Here is a 10,850-nt window from a genome sequence, read left to right as displayed (position 1 = left end):
GCACTTGGGCCATCCTCCACTGCTTTTCCAGGCCATAGCAGAGAGCTGGACTGGAAGAGGAGCAGCCAGGACTAGAACCCGGTGCCCATATGGGATGCTGGTGCCACAGGCAGAGGATTAACCTAGTGCGCCATGGCGCCAACCTCTGTATATCTTCTTTTGCAAAATGCCTGTCCTTGGCTCATTTTTGGTTTCTTTAATTTTCTGTAGCTGATTTAGTCATAATTGGTGTATCTCAAAGCCCTCAGTCAGAACCATGAACTGGCCATCTGCTCCTGGTGGGGCTGGCTGCTCTCTCCACTGCCCCTGGGGGTCCTCCCCCTCTCCCGGGCTACATGTCTGCCTGCCGGACTGTATCTTTGCTCTCAATGTACTCCCTCAGTTTGGTGGAGCACAGTTCCAGGAGCTTACTATGAAAGGATATTTGGGAAGGAAGTGATTGGAGACCTTGCCCCTCTGCAAAAATATCTTGCTGATCCCCTGCTTGGTTGGTGGTCTGACACAGGGTTTAACGGCCTCAGAACACTGAGGCCTTGATGCTTTTGCTTCTGGCTTCTGCAGTTGCTGTTGAGGAACCTGGAGCTAGACTGATCCTTGACTCCTCCCTGTTGGAAGCTTTTGGGATTTTTCTCTTTATTTGTAGGAATTTCAAACTTTCACAAGAATATGTCTTGGGGAATTTGTCATGGACTATGTTGAGTGCACTGTAGCCTTTAAACATATATTTTTAAAATTTATTTGAGGGGAGAGCGGCACTGTGGTGTAGGGGGTAAAGTTGCCACCTGCAGTGCCAGCATCCCATATGGGTGCTGGTTTGAGTCCTGCTGCTCCACTTCCGATCCAGCTCTCTGCTATGGCCTAGGAAAGCAGTAGAAGATGGCCCAAGTCCTTGGACCCTTGCACCCATGTGGGAGACCCAGAAGAAGCTCCAGGCTTCTGGCTTCAGATAGGTGCATCTCTGGCCATTGCATCCAATTGGGGAGTGAACCAGCAGATGGAAGACCTCTCTCTCTCTCTCTTTCTCTGCCTCTGCCTCTCTGTAATCTGCCTTTCAAGTAAAAATAATAAATAAATAAATCTTTAAAAAAATTTATTTGATGGGGGGGCTGGCACCATGGTGCAGCTGGTTAAAGCCCCGGCCTGAAATGCCAGCACCCCATATGGGCGCTGGTTCTAGTCTTGGCTGATCCTCTTCTGATCCAGCTCTCTGCTGTGGCCTAGGAAGGCAGTGGAAGATGACCCAAGTCCTTGGGGCCCCTGCACCTATGTGTAAGACCCAGAAGAAACTCCTGGGTCCTGACTTTGGATCAGTGCAGCTCTGACTGTTACAGCCATTTGGGGAATGAACCAGCAGATGGAAGACCTCTCTCTCTGTCTCTACCTCTTTCTGTAACTCTGTCTTTCAAATAAACAAAAATAAATCTTATAAAAGATAAAATTTATTTGAAAGGCAAAAAGACTAGCAGACACAGAGAGAGACATCTCTCACCTTCAGATTCACTCTCCAAATGCCTGCAACAGCCTGGGCTGGGCCAGGATGACCCAAGGAGCTGGGAGCTCACTCTGGTCTTCTGCGTGGGTGGCAGGGACCCAACTCCTCGAGCCATCCCCTGCTGCCCCCCAGGGTGCCCTCTAGCAGGAAGTCAGGATTTGGAGCAGAGTAGGGACCTGAGCTCTGTTGCTCCTATGTGGGGTCCTAACTGCTGTGCCAACACCTCCCCCACCCCGACCCTGCAGCCTTTCAGTCTGGGACCCCGTGTGCTTCCGGTCTCTGCTGTGTGTCATCGAATGTTCTTCCTACTAATTTCTCTGTCCCCTCATTCTGGAACTCCTGCTGCTTGTGTGTCAGATCTCCCAGACTGACCCTCTGATTTTCCCATCTTTTCCCTTCCATAGTCTGTCTCAAATGCAGTTTCCCCTGACTTTTTGAATTTTTCATTTGATTCCTCTCATAGTTTAATTTCCAGAAGTCTCATGGGGGTTGGGAAACATTCCTATTTTATGTCTCCTTAAGAAATGGAATGGCCATGGATGGCTTTGCTGCATTCGCGGGAGAAGGCAGGAGGCCTGGGGCGGCTGGGCTGGTCAAGTAGAGTGCGCAGGGTGGGAGGCAACAGGTGGCAGGGGGACTGGGGGGCTGGAATGTGGGCTCAGTATCGGTGGGCTTTTCCTTCTTGCAGAGAAGCTGGAAATCCGGACTTCTGTGAATAAAAAAGTCAACATGTGCATCAAACCAAGCCCAAACTGTTGGCTGCCATTGGACCTGTGAGCCAGCACTTGGTGGCCCTGCGGTGTGGGTTCTGAAGCTACACTCCCTGGGAGCAGCTGCATTTGCTCCCTCACCACTTTCTCCCAATCTGGCCAAAGGGCTGGGCGTGGGGAGAGCCTGTCTCCAAGCCTGGAGCCCTATATAAGGGTGTCGACTGTCCTGCGGTCCTGGGCGAGGGCTGCTCACACGCCATCGCTGGGAAGAAGGGCGTTAGATCAACGCCTTCCTGGGTCCCCCTTCCTGCTTCAGTGTCTGCTATGGTTGGATGTGGCTTGTCTCCCCCTGGGGGTCACGTGCTGGAAGCTCTTTCCCCAGTGTGTTAAGGTGTGGTGGGGCCTTTAAGAGGCGGGGCCTGCAGGAGGTTGCTACTGGCCACGCCCCTTCCCTCACTTCCTGTTCTGCCCTGTGATTCCTGCCGCCCTGCAGAGGATTCCTTGCAGCCTGTGGGGCCCTTGCAAGAGCCTGCACCGTGCTTTTTGGATGTTCAGCCTCTAAAACCGGGTGAAATCATCTGTTTTATTTGTAAGTTACCCAGCCCCCGGGCATGCCATTTCAGTCATTAAGCAATGGAAGGTGACCCACCCTGGGGGCCAATACAGTGTCCACCCTGAGCCTCGGGGCAGCCCAGTGTCCTGGCTGGCCTTTCTCTGCGCTCTACTGCGCTGTACTGCGGTCCTGCCCCAACTTCCTCTCCCTTCACAGGTGTCAGCTGGCACTGCCATCCAAGGCTCCCCACCCCTACCCCTGTTCTCTGTGTGGTCCTGCACAACCCTGCACCCAACAAGTCGCTGGCTCTTTAATTTCTCTCTGCTTCCCAGGGGACCCTCACTGCCATGGCTTTGGAGGCCCAGGCCTGGTTCCTTCCTTCTCTGCCTAAGGGTGTCCCTGGTGGAGAGGCTGTGGCTGGGAAGGGACTCTCAGGATGTCCCAGTTGGGGGTGGGGGCATTCCTCTGCACAACTGCACTCAGTAGGAGGCAGGAGGGTCTCAGGGGAGGCTGCCCTCCCTGGAGGTGCTGGGATGCCCCCGGGGTCTCTGTCCATTCCCTATTTTCTGTTTGGAAGTAAGCAGTAGTTGGGGAGATGGATCGCGGGAGGCCCTCCCTGCTCCTACGAGAGGACAGTTGGGGCAGGAGCTTTGCACCGACCCCCTCCCTGAAGCCCCTTCCTCGGCACGGGTCCCTGAGTCCATGGAAGTCCTCACCGGGGCGCAGGTGGAAGCCGGTGCTTCCTGAGTGACCCTGGCGGAGGAGCGGCCGAGCTGTGCCGGCAGCCGCACCTCTGTGTCCACCTCGCTCTGTGGTCGCCCTCCTCTCCACTGCATATTTCACAGTGAGGATCAGGGTCAGCCGACCTTGGCTGTGGAAAGGGGATGGAGTGGTGTCAGAGCCTGTTTCTTCTTCTCTCCTGCCTGCTCCCCGGTGCTTCTGTGGATTGAAGGGAGCAGGGGGACCCCTCCTCTTGTCCTTGCCCTGCTAGGCGGGTGTGAGCCCAGCCCCTCTGTGCTGGAGCTCTCGTTTCCAGCAGCATGGAGGGGCTTCAGTCCTGCCAGGCGACTCCTGGTGTTTCTCCTGCAGAAGCGGGCAGAAGCCCTTGGGGACCAAGAACCCAGGGTGCCCCGAAGACCGTCTTCATTTTCCTGGTTTAACCAGTCTCTTGCTTTTTTTTTTTTTTTTTTTTTTTGCGAAAACAGCTCACTTACTGTGAGGAGGCATTTGGCCCTGTCCCTGGGCTCTGCTTCATTCTTTTGTGCCTTTCATCGTCTCATTTAAAAAAAAAAAAACATATTTCTTCATTTCAGCTGAGTCATTTTCCTCCTCCTCCTCTTCTTGACGCTCCCGGGAGCCGGAAGGAGCCCTGTCCCAAAACCTCGGCTCCTCCAAGGCCAGATCTTTTCCAAATGTCAAACGCTTAGGAACCTTGGCACAGAGCAGCGCGGGCCCTGGCCCCGAGTCCCTTTCCTGCCTTGTCCTGGGCAGTCCCTGCTTGCCATTTGCGCTAGAGGGGTGGTTATGGCTTTGTATGTGGGGCCTTGCCTTGAGGTGTGCATAGCCAGCCTGCAGGAAGGGCCCTGGGCTCCCCAGCGAGAGTTTCCTTGCTGGAAGGTGGAACGTGCCTTGCACCTTGGGGAGCTTGTCTGAAACTCACACCCTGCCAGAGTGGCAGCCTCCCCCATAGCTGCTCCTAGAGAGGGGGCTAGGGCTCGCTCAGGGTCCCCCCTAGTAGACCCCAACCCTTCCTGTCTAGTTCAGGCCAAGTCCCACTGCATGGCGCTGGCCCCTCTGCCCCATCCCCTAAAGATCTTGTACCTGCCAACTAATCCGTGGCAAGAACCGGGCAGCCAGCCTGCCTGCGCCCTTGGCTTTAGCTGCAGCCTTCCAGAAGGAACAAAAGCCATCATCCACGTGGAACTTGATGGTCCTCATAGCTTTTCCTGTGTACGAGGTTTATTCGAAATGTTCATGGAAAAATGGAACTGCAAGCAAAGGTTATTTTGGAGCAGAAAATCTTGAAATTCCAGGTATATATATATATATATATATATATATATATATATATATATATATATATTTAAAGATTTATTTATTTATTCAAAAGGAAGAGTTACAGAGAGGCAGAGGAGGGAGTGGGGAGAGGAGTCTTCCATCTGCTGGTTCACTCCCCAAATGGCTGTGATGGCCAGAGCTAGGCTGATCCAAAGCCAGGAGCCAGGAGCTTCTTCCAGGTCTCCCATGAGGGTGCAGGGGTCCAAGTCATCTTCTACTGCTTTCCCAGGCCACCAGCAGAGAGTGGATTGGAAGTGGAGCAGCTGGAACTCGAACCAATGTCCATATGGGATGCCAGCACGGCAGGCAGCAGCTTTACCGGCTATGCCACAGCACCGGCCCCCAGGTATAGTTTTTTCATAATGTACATTTTTCACAAACTTTTTGAAGACCCCTTGTATGCAGGGATTTCAAGAACTTTTGTACCAAAGCAACTTATCTTTTAATCCTTTTCCCATGAACTTTTGGAAGTGCCTTGGGATGTGACCAATGTGACTTTTCGGAGTGGGTACCGCGTCTGGCCTCACATCCGCAGGATAAGCGGTCAGTTCCCTCATTTGGAGGCCAGGGAAGCAGGTGTGGAAACTTTACCTGGCTTGCCGAGGTCTCCGGATCAAGTGGGCTTTGTTTTTTTCAGTCATTACTTGTTTCTATCTTTTCCCCAAAGCAGTTTGCCTGGTGTGAGACAAGCGTGCGGTTGCGTCCGGAGTCTTCTGACTCTGGGACGACAGGGCTTGCTGTGTTGACACCTTGCGTGATTTGATGCGTCTCATGCAGAGCCAAGGATGAAAAGTCACCCCTTCCTGGTTGTGGATTAAACCAATCACACACTGAGACTATTTGGGAAAAAATCTGCATCTCTACTGAACATGTACAAACTTTTCTCCTTTTCGTTATTTCATGAGCAGTACGTGTAACAGTGATCTGCATAGCCCTTACGTCCTGTCAGGTACCGCAAGTACTGTAGGGTCGGTTTAAGGTGTGCAGGAGGCTGCAGCAGGTCATATGCAAGCTCCTTGCCACCTGCTATATAAGGGACTCGAGCATTCCTGGAGTTTGGTATCTGTCTGGGTTCTGGATACCCAGGGGCAGCTGTATTTGCATAGAAGTCAGAGTGAATTGAAGCTTATCTGATTTCGTGCTTGGGCACCCTGGTAGACAATAGGTTTCATTCATTCACCTGCTCATTCCACTGTGCGGTAGCAGGGATCCCTGTAACTGAGTGTGAAAGCGACCTAATCTCTGCCCTCAGGGAGTTTATTTCGATCCTGGGGCTGACAAGACCAAAAGCAAAATTGAAAGTGTCAGCAGATTTGGAGAACATGCTGTAACGTCCTCTGATTAGTCTTGGGAAGGCAGTCACTGTGGAATAAGAGAGGCTACCCCGAGATAGCCATGTTCTGACAGGTGCTGGTGGGGAGAGAGGGAAGCAGAGAGGAGCAGCCAGCTCTGAGACACCATCTTGAGGAAGCCATCTTGGAATTGAATTTTCCAATCCCCGTTGCCCCAGACAACACCCTGGAAAGGGTCTAACCATCCAGCTGAGCCCTTCCACATTTCTGACCCACAAACTTAAGAGCTAAATAGTTGTTTTATCTTCACCATGCTCAGGTGGTAGCTTTGTTGCATAGCAATGGACCATTGGGGTAGATGCCTAGGGGCTGATGGCTCTTGCTAAAGACATCCTCCATGGAGCCAGCAGTCCCCCTTCCTAACCCGAGGGCTCATGGGCAGTGAGCACACCCCCTTCCCCTTCAGAGCCACCATACATCCTGGAAACCATCTAATGGAAAATAACACCAGCTGACTCTCTTCAGCACCTTGTGAACAATGGGCTTGCCTTGAGAGTCGCTGGGGGAAGCTTTCCTTGTGTGTCCCAAGGCTCAGCTAGCCCAGGCAGCCCTGATGCCACATGGTGGCTGTAGACCCACCATGTAGACTCCATGAAGAAAGTTTGTACATGTTCAGTAGAGTGGGTGCTGGGAGATTTGGGCTCATGGTGGTGGAATCCATTTCATGCATATGGTTAGGTTGGCTTTGTGACTTTTTTGTCTGTTCCCTTTGGGGAGTGACTTTTTTTTTGTGTGTGTGTGTGTGTGTGCTTTCGGGGAGTGATAAAAACTGAACTGCTTATGCAAGCAGCAACGCGTGACTCCTAGTCCAAGGCTTCTATTGCTCTTTTCTTCTCTTCTCCGTCCACAAAAAAAATAATTCACATAAAACCTGTCCTCTGGCCAAGGCTTGTCCCCTGCTTAGCAGGGGGCTTTCTTTCTTTTTTCTTTTTGTTGACTTTAGAACAAATTTGGCTTTCTGGCTCCAGATTTTGAGGCTCGCTGCTCTGGCTTTCTTGCAACTTCACTTAAACACCAGCCTATTTGGAAGCCCCTCTGCCTTTTTCTCCCATAGCCTAAAAATTGCTGAACCGTTGGACTGGAGTAATCCTGGGGTGGGGGGTCAGGGAGAGGAGGGCAGCTGCGTTTCAGAACTCATCCAGGTGCATTTAACCCTTGCGTTCACATCTAGGGTGAGAGAGGGCAAGTCAGGGGAGCAGAGGGAGCCCCGGGAGTAGGCTCCAGCACTTGCTACCTTGTGACTGGCTCTAGGCGTGCTAAGATGTCTTTGAGTCTCAGTCTTATCATCTGTCAAGTGGGAATCAGAAATGGTATCTGTGCAGCACCAGACAAAGGAGGGGGCATATCACGGATCCCCAATGGTCTGAAATAGTCACGAGGAGGAGGATGGCCATTGTGAAGAACTCTGGAGAGCCTGGCTTCTCGGTTTTCCTTGGTGGTACATGACTGCACCCTTTGGAAAAATCGCCTGCCAGGCGAGGCAAGGTGATAGAATTTCAGTTTTCCTGCTCCCTCCCCTGGGCCAGAATCTGGGTCTTTTTTTTTTTTTTTTTTTTTTGACAGGCAGAGTGGACAGTGAGAGAGAGAGAGAGACAGAGAGAAAGGTCTTCCTTTTTGCTGTTGGTTCACCCTCCAATGGCCGCTGCGGCCGGCGCATCTCGCTTCTGAAGCCAGGAGCCAGGTGCTTCTCCTGGTCTCCCATGCGGGTGCAGGGCCCAAGCACTTGGGCCATCCTCCACTGCCTTCCCAGGCCATAGCAGAGAGCTGGCCTGGAAGAGGGGCAACCGGGATAGAATCCGGCGCCCTGACCGGGACTAGAACCTGGTGTGCCGGTGCCGCAAGGCGGAGGATTAGCCTGTTAAGCCACGGCGCCAGCCCAGAATCTGGGTCTTTGCAGAGAGGAGAGGTGATGGTGTCACTGCTCCTTTCCATTGCAAAGGGGAACTCATTGGAGGCCCCGTGCTTCCATATAAGCATGGACTTGTCCTTTCCCCAAACCACTTATGGAACAGGAGTGCACTCATCGGTTTAAATTAAAAATAGGCTGAAGACCTGAAGTGCGGGCTTCACAGGCCCCGATCTGGGTTTCAGCTCAGATCCCCACTCACAAGCCCCATGACCTGAGCTTGGGACAAGCCTCTACCTCATTTTTTTCTGCCGTAAAATGGGAATGATACCTACGATCTCTGGGGGTGTGGTCAGGATGAAATCTCACATGCAGAATGCACACCCTACGGCAGGCAACTTGTGAAGCCGGACTTCAGCTGGGTTTCGCGGTGATGAAGCGCTGAGGAAGAGGCGGTGAGCTCCCTGGCCTGTGCCAGCCTCAGAGCTGTACGGGTGGTGGCATTTACTGCAGGCTCAGTCTGAAAGACAGGGTGGCCAGGCCATAGGGAGAGTTGCCATTGTGACACCAGTGTGCTGTGAGGAGCCCAGGCTGGGTGTAGGCGATCCCTTCTCTTTGGGTCACTCCAGCTTGGATAAAGCCACAGTGGAGGAGAAGCCTGGGTGGTCTTCCTCTGGTTTCCCCCTATCCAGAAGCAGAAGAATCGCTGGAGTACAGGGTGCCCCCGGGGATGTCAAACACCCCCTGGGACAATGATGCTGCGTCACTGGAAGCCATTACTTAACACCTTTATTGATGCTTGAAGAAAACGTATGCACCGTGACCGTGTGCTAGTCCTGCTGCCCAGACCCCCAGCAGGAGCAGGCACTGCGGCCCGGCAAGCCCACGTGGGCTCCGAGACCAGACGGGGCTGTCTTTCCTTAGGAAATGGCCACTGGAAGCATTGTTTTTCCAGATTGTGTCAGCGACGCCTTTGACTCGGTTCGAGTTAAAATTTCTCCCTTTGTCTGTGTGTGTGAAAATATGACTGCCGTTCTGGTGTCTTCTATTTATTTAGTTTTGGGTGTCAGCATGTTACTCTCCTCGCCCTCTCATTTCAGAAGAACAGAGCTATTTATTGATACAAAGGAGAGGTGTTCAGAGCATCCTGTTAAGATGCAGAGCTCAAAATAAACATCAGAGCTTTCTTTGGAGACCCACACCCTTCCTCAAAGGAAGGCCCGTGCTTAAATTTGTACGGAGTCCGAGGCCCAAGCCGAGGAGCTATTTTTAATGACTGCTTTGCTTACATTTTACATTGTGCAAGCGCCTAGACCAACGCTCATGGGAATCTGGACTTTCCTCGGTTTTGAGCGGAAGAAGCTGGGTGGTAAATGCTCTTGTACATAACACTAGGAACCAGAATGGAATGGTATCCTTCTGACTTTTGAGAAAACAAAACAAAAAACCCAATAAACAAATGGCATAAAAAATGCACAAGAGACATGAGCCAAGGGGTTCAAAAGAAGAGATTAAGTAGTTTTATGCTTTAGGGGATAATCAATACAAATGACAAATAGTTACACCCGAAGCAGCAAGTGGCGCATCTATAGGCACAAACATGTGTGACATGGACATGGAGGAAACTACAAAGCGATGCTTCTCACACCTCCAGGCCAGGAGACGCCAGCAGCCGGCCTGGCTACGCAGGAGAAGGCTGCTGCTTTAGCCTGGAGCCATGTTCGGAGAGTCACGGGCCGTGGTGGACGTGCGGTTCTCATGGCAGGCTCAGGCTTGCCCCATCCTCCTGCCCATGAGAGCAGAGCTGGACGACGCGCCCCGACTCCTTTGCTGTTTGCACCTGTAGATCTTTCTGGGTGCTTCTTCAGGCACGTTGACCCCTCGGCCCCACCCGATGATGTGTTTCCGATGTGGGGTTGGGTTTTGGGCACTTAAGCACTAGCTGTCTTTCAGGTGAAGTTGTTCTCCAGAAGTTATGTGAGAGTAGCTAAAGGCAGCATCTTCTGCATCCGTGGCCTCCTGCGGCACCCAGGGAGAGCTGCTAAGTTGACAGATAACGGTGGATGCATTCTTTCTGGCCCAGTCACTAGAACAAGGATTAGCAAACCATGGCCTCTCAAATCCAGCTGGGTGCCTGCTCAATATAATTTGGCTGGCACAGAGCCAGGACTTTGGGCTCATGTGTCTGTGGCTGTCTGTGTGCCCTAACAGCACGGTTGAGGAGAGGCTGCAGAGACTCCGTGGCCCGCCAAGCTGAAAAGACCCTCATCCACCATCTGGCTCTTGATGGGGGCAAGCCTGCAGACCCTGGCTCTCGATGGACCTGGCCCAGCTCACCCGTGCACTCCTGGCAATAGCGACTCCTGCTCCTGCACCAGCAGTGGGAAAGGATAAGCCTTCATTTGATAGCCTTGGAGGGAGAAAAGGCTGGGTTGCGAGACGGTTTAAGTTACTGCAAGAACCCCATTGCTGTCTTCCTATCAGACTCCCCTTCCTTGTCTTTTTAGTTCTGTCTCTCTTCTCTGCCTGCTCTCCTTTCTTCCACTTCAGCTCCTCGTTGCTAAATTTCAAATAAGTTAGGATCTGGAAAATCCTGCCCTTAGAGATTTTGGGCAAGCTCCTCCATTTATGCGAAAGGTCAGCATTCCTTGCTGGGAGTTACCCACTAATTCTTTCAATCTCTTCTCCTTTGGGAAAAGCCAGGGTTCCAGCCTGGCCTCCCGGAATGGCCAGGAAGGTGTTTTCCGGCTCTTGGCTGAGGGTCGGGGTGAGATAACCAGATCCTAAGGGAATCTCCCTCCAGCGGGCACCTCCTGTGCAAACTCCCACTGGAGTTTGT

General features: G+C 52.4%; 1 long non-coding RNA gene across 5 annotated transcripts in view; it reads left to right on the top strand.

Annotated features, from left to right (window-relative positions):
• Positions 1-2,682: 2,682 nt before the first annotated feature.
• Positions 2,683-10,850, top strand: part of LOC133757828 (uncharacterized) — a 281,325-nt gene continuing 273,157 nt past the window's right edge. For all 5 annotated transcript variants that reach the window (XR_009865741.1, XR_009865740.1, XR_009865737.1 and 2 more), the window contains exons 1-2: positions 2,683-2,791; positions 5,043-5,159. This is a non-coding gene — a long non-coding RNA (uncharacterized LOC133757828). The remainder of the gene's footprint in view (positions 2,792-5,042; positions 5,160-10,850) is intronic.

This window comes from Lepus europaeus, chromosome 4 (assembly GCF_033115175.1).
Source record: "Lepus europaeus isolate LE1 chromosome 4, mLepTim1.pri, whole genome shotgun sequence".
Lineage (NCBI taxonomy): Eukaryota > Metazoa > Chordata > Mammalia > Lagomorpha > Leporidae > Lepus > Lepus europaeus.
This window is presented reverse-complemented; position numbering and strand designations above follow the sequence as displayed.